The sequence below is a fragment of the Humulus lupulus genome, chromosome 9 (assembly GCF_963169125.1).
Source record: "Humulus lupulus chromosome 9, drHumLupu1.1, whole genome shotgun sequence".
Classification (NCBI taxonomy): Eukaryota; Viridiplantae; Streptophyta; class Magnoliopsida; order Rosales; family Cannabaceae; genus Humulus; species Humulus lupulus.
In genome coordinates this window covers 69,613,497-69,627,964 of record NC_084801.1, presented here as the reverse complement: position 1 = coordinate 69,627,964, position 14,468 = coordinate 69,613,497, and positions in this window count along the sequence as shown.

Genomic DNA, 14,468 nt, shown 5'->3' with positions numbered 1-14,468 from the left:
CTTGATGGAATGTCTCAACTATAAAAATATAGGCATCTGGTCCCCAAGCTCAATGCTCAATCTCATACTCCATCTAAAGAGCTAGTGAGAGCTTGGAAGTCCTTTACCCTCACTATAATACTCTTTTCTTTTCTTTTTGCAGATCTAACGTTGTTAGAATGAGATTATCAAAATCAATGGCTGGAGGTATATACTTTAACGATAATCTTTATTATTGTGACAATCATATTCAGTCTATTCCACATATTATGATTGTTATGCATCTAGATAAATTATCTGACATTTGGTATCAAGAGTCATGTTTGCCTCTGCCTTGATATTGTTGCATGTTTATATATATATATTTATATGTGCTTTGTCCTTATATATACACATATTCATTTGTGTTATAATTTGTATATTTTTTTATTGCATTTTGTTGTTAGGATTAATGCATCATTTATTAAATTTATAACAACTTTTGGCAATAAAACTAAAGAATAGGGTTTGTTATATATGTGTAAATTTTGTTGATAATTCAAATCTTTTTTCCATAAAGAATAACATTCGAAATCCTTTAGTTCATGTTTCTAGTGATTTTGTGAAAAGAAAATGAGTTTGAAACTTAAGAAAACAAGTTTTTTAAAAATTTGCATATATGTTCATTGTCGAAACTTAAGGAAAATTAATGTTTGATTTATTGTTGTTTCTTTAACAACCTAAGGTTATAAATCTTTAAGTTCATGATTTTCCAATTAATTTGTGCATCAAAAACGAGTTTTGAAACCCAATACAGTGGCTGAAATCTTAGAACCCGTTAATGGCCGAAACTTTTTTGCAATATTGAAGCTCAATTTATACTTGTTTTTTCTGCATAAAAAATGCTAGGAATCACTTAAGACATTGTTTTCAATTCGATACGGGCAAAAAGATTGAATTTTTGGCATCAAAAATTCTGTTTTTCTAGTCGATTTTACAACTGGGTCCGTCGAACCTGTTTCACTGTAACCGGGTCGTGTCAACCCGGATTCTTGAAGGAAATGACAGGAAACGACACGTAGTTTCTTGGTCGCTGAAGAAAATGACCCATTGTTTGACGAGTCATACGACACTAATCGGGGGACAACAACCCCCAGGGTAGAATTAAAAAAAATTGAGAAAAATCTGAAAAACTAAAGTTTTTTTTAAAAAAAATTAGAGTTTATTTTTTTCTTCATTTCTACATTGATTTAGACAATTAATTCAATTTTTAATTTTGCTTATTTTAATTATGCATATAATTTTTGTAATTTATATGTTATTTGGAAATTAATTAAAATATGCATTTTTTATTTGGTATATTTATTGCATGATTTATTTTATTTATTGAGCATGCAATAATGATAATTGTACTAATTTGAGTATGTAATTACATTTAATTTTATAAAATTAAGTTTGTGTACAATTATTTATTAATTTACCAAATATTGAGTAATTGATTTATTGGCTTATTAAGCATTAATTTTTAAATTAATTATGCCATTTAATTATTTATAGAACTATTGCATTTATTTTTATCATACATATAAATGTAGTGGATTGTACTAATTTTATATGTTTATTTATGTTTTACTTCATGCAATATTTATTATTAGTAAAATTAATTTTGAGATATTATATGTATGATTTTATGGATTAAATGCATGATATATATTCCATATTTTTACTTTTTATGCTTAAAGACTATTGACGTAATGTTATTCATGTTATGTAATTTATTACATTTTATGAGTATAATTAAGTGCATAAAATTTCATAAATTTTTAAGCACAAGTAAAATGTGTCTAAGTGATCCATATAATTTTATTTAATTATAGAGTGGCCACAACATCTTTAGTTAAATAAAATTATATATTATGGCAATAAGGATAACATAAATATTTTAGACATTAATTATAATTTAAGTGCTAAATAAATGAGATTCATAAATTTTTTAACATCGAATTTAGTTAAAAATTAGCAATTTAAGATTCATAAAATAATGTCTAATTATTTAGAATTAATAATTAAGTTATGAATAAAAAAAATGTGTGGTTAACATGGAAAAACATGAAACTAAGACAATGCTCAATCTTGAACAGGTTTTAATGATCTTCGGGCGACCAAACTAGGAGCACTCTTAATGATTGCCTGTTATGTTGATGCATATTTGTTCTTAGAAATTAAGTAGAGCCTAAAACATAATGTCTAGTGAACCATATAATTTTAAATAATTAGAGAGTAGCCACAACATCTCTGATTATATAAAATTATATATTGAGCTGATTAGGATCACATAATGAACATAAATTGTGATTAATTATATAGATATAATAATTTTACTCACATGGATTTTATTATGTTTATATAATTAATTAGGATATTATATTAAATTAATTTTTCTAAATCTACCCACAAGAGTTATGATAATTAATTTAATATTTTTGTCATAAAGTTTATTTAGATAGAAATATTGAACCTTAATTTGTTCAATTGTTTGATTAAACTATCATAATGTACATATTATCTTGTTAAATTAAAAATTTAGCCCACATGCAATTTTTGTTTAATAAGATTTCATCTTTAGAATGTTTGTATATTGGTAAAAACTTGAAATCATATAAACCTCAAAAACTTTATACTGATAAACTTGTAATCCTATTCATGTAATTTCACAACCCATTTATTCTAATGTCCCAAAATAACTTCTTGAAATTTGGGGTTATAACTCCGAAGTGTGGGAGGAGAGTATTCTCCTCCATCCAAGTTGCACATACATTTATTGTGCAATTAAGATCAATAAAACACCCGCCATCACCATTAGAACTCTTATTTCATATGTATGATTTGAATCTAATAGGGTTAATATCAACACATGGTGGATTGATTATGGATCAATAATCCACATTTCAGATTTCGTTCAAGGTTTATAAAACTTGATGAAGCCAATATGAAGTGACTAAAGCATCTTATTTGGAAACAACATGAGCTCACATGTGAAAGCCATAAGAACATGCACTTTAGTTTTAAGTAGTAGTTTTTTTTTTTTAAAGTTTGAAAAGACATTTTATGTTCCAAGTTGTTTCTAGAAACATGATTTTAGTTTCAAGACTTGTACCTTTTGGATATTCCTTTACATTTTCAAAAAAATATTTTAATCTATTATATCAATCAAAATGCGTTGGGGATTGTACAATGTCTCATAAATCATTACTACGTTAATCTGTAAAACAATACCACTCATAATGTTATGCATGTCCAAATTGTCATTAAGAGATGTGTTATGAATGAGGGTTCCTCTACATTGTGACACCAGAGATTGAGACATATCTCTATTGATAGGATTAAGATGTTAGTAAATGATAGGGGTACTCAATACCTTGGATTTTACTAACTTTGAAACTTGCTTGGATTGCATGAAGGGAAAGCAGATCAACAAGTCTAATAAAAATGGTGTCCATTGGAGTTTTGAATTATTAGAAATCATACATACAAATATATGTAGTCCAGATATGGACTCATATGGTTAGAAATATTTCATGTCCTTTATAGATGATTACTCACGTAACATGTATCTCTACTTAATTCATAACAAAAGCAAAGCATTGGATGTCTTTAAGACATTTAAAGCTGAAGTATAGAAACAATGCAATAGGAAAATTAAGATAGAGAGATCAGATAGTGGTGGAGAGTATAATGGTACATACACTGTGTATGGACAAGCAACTAGTCTTTTTTCTGAGGCTTCTTGAATAAAATGGGATCGTTGCCTAATACACCATGCCCGATACACCCGAGAAAAATTGCGTGGCGGAAAGAAGAAACCGAACACTATTGAACATTGTGTGAAGTATGCTTAGTAGCAACTCCAAACTTCATAAATCCTTGTGGACCGAAGCTCTAAAAATGGTTCTGTACATATTAAACCGTATTCCATCCAAGTCAGTCTCAAAAATGTCTTTTGAATTATTGAAATGTTGGAAACCAAGTTTGAAACATGTACGCATTTGTTGATGCCCGTCTGAAGTTAGAGTAAATAATCCACAAAAAAAAAAAAAGCAACTGGACCCTAGGACCATTAGTGTGTATTTCATTGGATATGCTAAAAGGTTCAAAGGTTACAGATTCTACAGTTCATCTCATAACACTAGGATTGTGGAATCAAGAAATGCAAAATTTAATGAAAATGACTTGATTAGTGGGAGCGATCAATCAAATGACTCAAATTCTGAGAAGGATCATTCATAAGCTCCCACCTGAGGATCAAGATTGATAGTGGTACAAAACATCCCTTAAGTTCAAAGGATGTTGAACAACCACAACAAATCATTGAAAATCCACAAGTCAATAATGAAGTTCCAATGGATCAAGTTGTTCACAAATTACCAACAGTTGATGAACAACCAGTTGAACCACTTGCTCCCCAAGAGCTTGCTGGTGTAGCCTAAAGAAGATCCACTAGAACGACAAAACCAAGAATTCATTGTGACTACATTGTGTATTTGCAAGAATCTTACTATCATATTGGATTCAAAAATGATTTAGAAACATTTTCACTAACCATGAATAGCAAAGAATTGAAATTGTGGTAAAATTCCATGAATGAAGAAATGAGTTCTATGAAGAACAACGCAGTCTCGGATCTTGTTGATTTGCCTAATGGGGCGAGAGTCGTTGGGTGTAAATGGATCTTCAAACATAGAAAGACTCATTAGGCAACATTGAGAGACATAAAGAGAGACTTGTTTCTAAGGGATTCACTCAAAAGATGGAATTGATTACACAGAGATCATTTCTCCTCTAGTGATGGTGAACACTTGGCATGTAAGCTTAAGAAGTCCATTTATGGATTAAAACAAGCATCCTGCCAATGGAATTTAAAATTTTATGAAATCATCTCTTCCTTTCTATTTGAAGAGAACGTCATGGATCAATGTACATACCAAAAGGTCAGTGGGAGTAAGATTTGTTTTCTTGTTTTATATGTGGACGCTATTCTTCGTGCAACCAATGATAGGGGTTTTCTCCATGAGGTGAAACAATTCCTCTCAAAGAAATTTGAGATGAAGGATATGGGTGATGCATCTTATGCCATTAGCATTATGATTTATCAAGATAGATATTAAGGTATTTTAGGTCTAACTCAAGAAGTCTACATCAACAAATTTTTAGAGAGATTTTGGATGAAAGATTGTACATCAAATGTTGCTCCTATTATTAAGGGTGATAAAATAAATTTGAGCCAATAGTTAGATAATGACATGGAAAAGGAAGAAATGAAGAACATTCCTTATGCTTCTGCTTTCAGAAGCATGATGTATGCTCGAAACCGACATTGAATTTAGTGTCAATATGATGGGATGATATTAGGATAACTTAAGTTTAGACCACGTAAGAGCTACATAGAAAGTGATGAGGTATCTTTATGATACCAATGATTACATACATATATTGAGAGGAACCGACAAAATAGAAATAGTTAACTACTCAAATTCAAACCTTTCTGGCTATATTGATTCACATAATTCAACATTTGATTATGTTTTATATTTACTAGTAGAGTTGTGTCATGGAAAATCTTGATTGCTACTTCCACTTTAGAAGTCAAATTCATTTATTGTTTTGAGGACACATCATATGGAGTATAATTTTAGAGTTTCATGTCTTAGAATTGTGGATTCTATTTCTAGGCCATTAAGAAAACCTTGCAAAAAATTCAGCTGCAATATTTATGGCTTGAAACAACAATAATTGTAGTCGAAGCTAGCATATCGACATTACGTATTTAGCCATGAAGGAGCATGTTAAGAAAATGAATGTGGTCATTAAGCACGCAAGCACTAAATTGAATGATCGCAGATCCCTTGAATAAAGACATGCCACTACATAAATTCAATGATCATAAAGTGAATATATGAGATTATGTTACCCTTATGTAATTTTTTATTAAAAGTTATTAATGAAACTCTTATTTAAATATTTTCTCATATAAATGCGCACCTTAATTTCATTTGAGAAAATTTATCTTCAATGACCTTCCCAGTCTGCATCAGCACACATCCTAACACCAGTCTCGATGCATCGCAATACAACAAACTTATCCCCATCTGAAGGAAGGTTCAACACTGGAGCAATAATCAATTGTCTCTTCAACTCCTGGAAGCTATTCTCACATCTGTCTGACCACACAAACTTCAAGTTCTTTCGTGTCAATTTTGTCAATGGTGTAGCAATCTTTGAGAATCCTTCCACAAATCATCGATAATACCTTGCCAACCCAAGGATACCCCTAACCTTCGATGTGTTCCTTGGCCTCGGCCGATTCCTAATTGCTTCCACCTTGGTCAGATCTACCTTAATCCCGTCTCCACTGACAATGTGACCAAGGAATGTCACATGCAGTAACCAAAATTTTCACTTCTTAAACATGGCGTACAAACAGTGCTCCCTAAATCTTTGTAATACTAACTGGAGATACTGTTCATGCTCAGCCTCTAAATGAGAGTAAACCAAGATGTCATTGATGAAGGCAATCACGAACTGATCCAAATAATTCTTGAACACCATGTTCATCAAATCCATAAATGTTGCTGGGGCATTAGACATCCCAAATGGCATGACTAGAAACTCGTAATGCTCGTACCTCGTGCGAAATGTCATCTTCAGAATATCCGCATCCGTGATCCTCAGCTGGTGATAACCAGATCGAAGATAAATATTTGAGAACACTATCTTACCCTGCAACTAATCAAACAGGTCGTCTATCCTTGGTAATGGGTATTTATTCTTGATAGTCAGTTTGTTCAACTTCCTGTAATCTATACACATCCTCAGGGTCTCGTCTTTCTTCTTCACAAACAAAACTAGAGCACCCCACGGTGGGAAGCTAGGTATGATAAATCCCATATCCAATAATTCATGTGACTGTACCTTCAACTCCTTCAGCTCTGCAAAAGCCATTCTGTATGATGCCCTCGATATTGGTTTCTGTAGCCAGTGCTAACTCAATAACGAACTCAATCTCCCGATGCATTGGCAGTCCCGGTAAGTCCTTAGGGAACACATCTAAGAACTCACACACCAACCTAGTCTACTTTGGCCCCACCAGTATGACCCTGATGGTATCTACCACGATGGCTGGGAATCCTATACAACCTCCTTGTAATAGGTCTCTGACCCTCAATGCTGATATCATAGGCATAAGTGGTCCATGCACAGTGCCAATAAAAATGAAGGGGTCTTCACCCTCAGGCTCAAAAGTCACCATCTTATTCTCCCAATCTATAGTCGCCCCATACCTAGCTAACTAATCCATCCCCAAAATCATGTTGAAATCATCCATGCCCAACTCAATAAAATCTATTGATAGTTCCCCATTGTCCACCACCACTGGCAATGACCTAACCCATCTCCTAGAGACTACCGGCTCCCCAGTTGGCAATAACATCCCAAACCCCACAGTATAATAGACACAAGGTCTACACAATCTATCAATCACTCTACTAGAAACAAAAGTGTGTGTAGCACCAGAATCAATTAATATAGTGTAAGAAGTGTCAGCACTCAAAAGTTGACCTGTCACTACTTAGGAACTAGCCTAAGCCACTTCTTGAGTAAGGGTGAACACTCGAGCTGGAGTCAAGTTGTCCGCCTTCCTTGGTTCTTCCTTCTTCACGCTCGGGCAGTCTTTCTTGAGATGTCCAACCACCCCGCACAAATAGCATGCCTTCACCTGACATTCATCCAGATGACACTTCCTACACTTAGCACACTCTAGGTAACTGCTCCAAGCCTCACCATTGCCCTGGACACCCTGACCCCTCCTATCAGGACCTGCAGTGGTCGAGGTGTCAGGGGTCTTCCTCTTCTGATCACTAGGGCCTCCACCCCTACCAAATCCTACAAATGGAGGCACTGCTCTCCGAACATCACGTCGTGCAACACTCTCCCTCCATATCTTGTTCTCTACCTCCTCCGCTGTGAGGGCTTTCTCAACCACCTAGGCATAAGTAGTTTCCCCAAGTACTAATGTAATATGCACATCTAGGGCTATCAGAGCATTCAGTGCCCGAACAAATCTGTCTTGCCAGGTTGTATCTGTAGGCACTAAATCTGCTGCGAACTTAGCCAGCCTATCAAATATCTAGGCATGCCCAGTGACTATCATACTACACTTCACCAAACTGGTAAACTCATTAACTTTCTCTGCTTTAGCGGCATTACTATAATACTTCTAGTTTAATAGATCTCTAAGCTCATCCCAACTCATGGTAGATACATCTCGAGTCTGGGATGCCACCTCCCACCATATACGAGCATCATCTCAGAACATAAAGGTGGCACAAGCCACTCTGTCATTTCCTACAAACCTCATTAAATCCAGGATGGAGGTAGTCATGCTCATCCATTGCTCAAATTTGAGCTGATCTCGTCCTCCCACAAAGTTTGGAGGATGATTCTTCCTGAATCTCTCGTATAGCAGTTCCCACCTGTTTCCAATCTCAGGTTGCTGTATGGATGGTGCCATGACAGGTGGCATGTACATGCCCAGCCAGTCTTCAGAAACCCTTAAACCTAGACCACTTTGATACCAAGTTGTAGCGCCCTGGATATCCAAGAGCATTACGCTGTGTATTTTATATAGTGTTGTACTTAGTAATCAAGTCATTTGGATATAAACATGTAACTAAGGGTAATTAACGAATTAGGGTTTAAATTTTTTTATCATAGGAATAGTTATTTTAATTTAAAAGTTTGAGTCTATACATGGGATCCCAAAGTAATCATTTACAAGGTATTTACAACTCTCAAAAGTAATTGCAACATAAACCGACCTAAGCAACAAAAGTTAGGTTTGACTCTAGTCCCACTTGAATCCTCGGTTGTGGTGGTCGAGCAGCTGCAAATGTACACGCCACCCCTAAATCTCTCCAAATCATGGCTGGTCCAGCTTCCCCTTTCCCTTATCTGCACCACATAGCACCCGTGAGCCAATGCTCAGTAAGAAAACTTAAATCAACAGACTCAATAAGTAACAAGATATAAAAAACAAGCTTAGCAGCAATAGTTTGCTCAAACAAACACATAATCCAATTTAACAGTCAATGATTTAGAAAAGTGCAGTATGCACTTCTGATTATTTAGGTGGCATTCGAGCGAGCCAAGTACATATCGCACTCCAAGGTCACCCTAGACAAGTGGCCTGCGTTCCGCACGCTTATTGCCGTCCCCGACGCCCTTAGGCCGAGCTTTCAGATTAGATATAATCAAACATATAGATAACTTAACACACAATCAGATGTAGCATATACAACCATGCCAAACTAGATAATCACAAGTACACTCAGTCATATTTATTAACAGGACTTGAGCCCTTCCACAACTAGGGTGCATTTTTCTTACCTCGAGTTCCTTGTGACAGACGATATGACCTCAAGTACGTTCCTTATGACCGAGATTTGTGATAATCTAATCACAACATAAACACACTCTGATTAGGGATTGACTTCAAATCCCAAGCCTCACCCCATACCCAATTCTTAAGATTACTATTCCCAGTTGCCGAGACGTTAGAAACGTCCCCCAAGCCCTCAAGTGGGCCACCAAATGGATCCTCGAACTCCCCGAGACCTAATCGTGAAAATCAGAAAAACCACATTTCGGGACACTTGGCGCAGTCACACCCCTAGACTTGGTACCCCAATCCCAACCAAAATTCTCTGGTTTCTAGGACACTAGCGTTGTCGCGCCACAACCTAGCGTGGTCGCCCTAGGTTTCTAGAAACACTAAACGAGCTCAGAAAGTTCTTGTTCTTCCTTAATTTAAGAGTTACGATTTCCCAGTACAACCAGACCCAAAATCGACCCCAGCCATGCACTTCTAGCAAATTTTTTAGCACAAATCACCTCAAACAACTTAGGCAAACAACAAACAACAATAAAATAACTCAAAAACGTACTAAAAGACCAAGATTCAAAGATTTACCATTTTGAGCTTAGGAACTTACCCAAATCCGAGAATCTAAGTCTTAATTGTGGGAATTAAACTCAATTTCAAGCTTGGAATAGCCACCAAAACCACGTTTCCTCCAACAAAACCAACACCAAAAACCTGTAAGAACCTCAAATCATAAGAATCTATCTCAACCTCAACTTAATCACGAACAATATAATTGAAATGACAAACATAGAAAATGGGTCCTTACCTTCTCTGAATCTTAAAAACCCTAGAGCGGGGATGATTATGCAGCTCATAATCCTTCCCAATACCCAAATTTCCAAGAAAATTCCTCAAATTCAAGCCTTTGTGTTTGGTGTTCTTGGGAGAGTTCTTGGGAGTAACCAAAGAGGAGAGAGAGAGAGAGCTTACAATGTGAATGGGGAGGGAAAGACTTAGATCAGATTTCACTATCCTTAAGGTCAAAAGACCACATTACCCTTCCTCTCAATACCCTTTCTTAATAAATCCCAAGGTCAAAATGGTCATTTAGCCTAAAAATTCCCACTAACCTGAAATTATACCTCAAAGTCTCAATTTAATTCACTAATCTTCCACTAATAATTATTTTCCCCCAAATATATCTCATATTCCATTAATTTCCAAAATACACAAAATTACAAAAATACCCTTTGCCTCACCCCGAGCCAGGTATAAATCACTGTTGTGACTTTTCCGCCGAATTGCTCTAAAGGATCAACCTAAGCCAGTTATCATAAGTATATCTACATAATAATGTGCTCTTAATCACATAATATATATCTACAATTATACCCTTAACGGGTCAAAATTACAAAAATGCTATTTTTCCACAAAAACAGGCCCGCAATCGCATTTAATACACATAAGCATGCATAACTAGTTATATCATAATATAACTCATATATTTCACATAATCACACCTATATTCAATTAAATCCACATATATATATTTATCTATTTATTCCCTCCTGACACGCTAATCAAGGCATTATGCCTTATTAAAAAATTTGGGACGTTATAGTAAGCCATACCAAGTCATGTTAGGAAGAATATAATGCAATGCAAAAATGAGAAACAAAGAGTGTAGGACAAAGATGGAGATAGTGAGTAAAGAGAGTGAGAACGAGCATGAGAGAGATAGTAGTTGGTCAAAAAAATATTCAATATCTCATTTCACAAAAATAAGAAACATAGCAACTAATTAGGTCATCTTAAGATACTCATCAAAATCAATTAGATATGATTCCATGATTCCATCTAATTTCTCTTCTACTACCTCCTAAAAAAATCCACAATGTATCAATCTCTATGTTATACATATGTACACACAAATACAGCAGAGATGGAGATTGATACCTCCTAAGGGCTTGCAAATCCCAAGAGAGAGAGAAAATCGCTAGAAGACAATGTCGTATTAAGCTTTGATGATGAACTCATAACATCAATTGTTGCTGCCAATGTTCGACTCTGCTCTTTGCCTTCTACTACTTTGGCTACATCAATAACGCTCGATATAATATCAGATTCGATCCAGTGGTCCTCCTCAAAGGTTGATCGGATACACTTGGTCCTCCACCAAAACCCTAAGTAAGATCAGAGTGATTAAAGCAGTGGGGATCTCATAATTCTTACGTAGTGCAGGTAGAGAAAAGCTTCGCTGGTGCCGGTAATGGCGCCTGAGAATGGACAGAGAATTGGAGGAGATACTATCGTGAAGTGAGAGGGAGACCAATAGTGAGAGAGAGGGGGGGGGGGTGGAGAGAGATTCTACAACAAAGTGAGAACAAGAGAACAAAAGAAAAAAATATATATGATACACCCAATACTCAATTTCATACTTAGAACCCAATATATGAGATTTTATCGGCCCACTAAGCCATTTGAAATCATAAACAATAACACCTTTTGAAAAATGTCATTTTTTAGTGGAATATAAAGTCAAAATTGTTGTCATGAATGAAGCTCTCACTTACACCATCTAAGTGAAGAGTAGTAGAGATCATTATATTTGAAAACGTTTCAAAGAATTTTGTCCAAAAACTTATTTTTCCCTTTTATCTAGCACTAAGGGACTATCAAAGCGTTTGGAAATAGCTTTGGGATTAATTAAGCATAATATTTTCCAGCTAAGTGTGCTAAAAAAGATTAAAATTGGTATCTTCACAAGTAAGCAAATAGTCTTTATTTATAATGTTTTCAATCACCATTTGGTTTTCAAATTCCACCAACCCCTTGGCTATTGCCAACTATAAATTATGGAATTATAGAATAATAGGGAAAATTTGGAGGTTACTTGGAGTGATAGAAACATTCAAAACATTTCAATGTGCTCCAAAAAGAAGTTGGGCCGAAAATAGCTAGGCGACATGTCACCACATGTACAGTGGTGACATGTCTTGTAAAAACTTTTTTTTTTTTATAAAATAATATTATTTTAATTTAAGTGGTGGGACCTACTTTTCTCTATATTAATTTTTTTTGTCTTTTTTCTTTTCCCTCCCCGACCGTTCTTCTTCTTTCTTCTTCTTCTTCTCTTTCTTTTTCTTTTTCTTTTCATTTATTCCATTTTCTCTCTACAACAGCCACAGAAAGATCCAACCAAGCCACCGCTAGAGCTTCCATTTCCACCACCCGCCAGAGCCTCACCACTAGTGGCCAGCGATGACCTTACGTCCAAAGTTTCATGGCCATCTGACGACGAAAGTGCTCAAACGGAGGTGCCAAAGTTTTGTCATCAAAACTTTGAATGCATTTTTCAGCAAACTCTGACTATCCCTCGATGAATGGTTGGTATTGTTGGAACCAGCGTGGAGAACAAAACCAACTAAGTCATTCCGGTCAACTCACTATTTTTCTCTGGCGAGATTTGGATTTCTCCACCCCTTTGGGAGTGTTTTCTAGCGACACCGGCGATTCTTCGGACCAAGTTGTATAGTAATGATCTAATCGTCAAGAGGATCATTTTGATACATGCCACTCCTATCTTCTTCAACATTTTCGGTGCACTGCTCACTACCGCCACCAACCACCAATGTGCACCGCTTGGGTGAGGTTCCAGAACTTGAAATTTGAAATATAGTCATATTATTTGTCGTCGGACATGATTTTGAATAAGGAATGCAATGATGATAATCATTTGTTCATTTGATGATGGTAGAAAAAACGTGATATTAAATTTGGACCAATTCACTCTAGAATCATCGTTATGCTTAGGAGCGTCGCTTCGGACTCGGATTGACAATTCTAAGGAGGTAGGGATTCAACTTAGTTCTTGGACTTGTTTTATATGTATCGAATAACATTAGAAGTATTCCAATTTTTTATTTATAAAGTGTTTGTATAATTGAAAACTCAATCTCCATGTTTTCTGGACTGTTCTGAGGGAAATGAGGGCCAAATACATTTTTATATGCTTATCTACGCGTGTTATGATTTTTTGGGTATTATTCATATGCAGCCGTTATGCTGCCCAATTTTCTAAAATAAAGGGAATATGTTCTTTTGTCATTCTCTTTGCATGCATTTGGTTATACTATTGACAACCATATTGCTCATGATTTGTGCATATTGTTGCTTCACGACCTAGTCTTCATCATGTGTTCACTCACTTGTAGGTGTAACGACCTAGCATCTATATACAGGATGTGACCTGAGCCACCTCTTGTGGTGGTTATCAGGCATAACTACCGAGTTTAGGATGTCGTTTTCTATTATGGGTATCGGGAATTAGGTATCTAGTGGATGGTGTGATGTGCACGAGTAGTTTCCCTCTTGTGATTATTTTTGGTCTCTCTATTTTTGTTTACACATGATGATGATATGTTTTGTTTTAAAAGCTAATCATGTAGGGATTTTTATTAAAACTATGAGTCATTTGTGATTAGTTGTTTTCCTAATGGGCTTTATAAGCTCACCTCTATTTCTCCCTTCCAGGAAAGACTCAGTTGAGACTAGTGGATATCAAGATGGATGAGAATCTGACATTTGGATTTTTCGTAGTTTAGTCCAATCTGGATTTCTTGGTTTCAAGGAAATGTGAATGACTTGAGAATTATCCAAGATTCTATTAAGGTATATGAATTGGAATTGAGCTATATTTTTTAGTTTTGAGGAAGTACAGTTGATATGTATATATTTTTTATTTGTGACTTATTAAAATTTAACAATTTGGTGATCGCATACCTGTGGGAATATTATTTTTAAACATATATATGATGAGAGTGATCCTAATTTTATTACTATTATATTTCAATATAATTATAGGAGTTATTCAATTATTTTTGGACTTATGATTATTGTAATTTATAGTATAAACTAAATGATCGCTTATAAATATTATTTTCCAATAAGGGTCAAAGTTTGACTATTGACCACCCAAATTACGTATATTACAAATCTATCATTGCCTAGTGCTCAAGTCGTGACATGTCGCCTCCTTGTTGTTTGTGTTTTTGTGCTTTTGGCTTTTAACCCCCCAAAAATGTCCCAAATC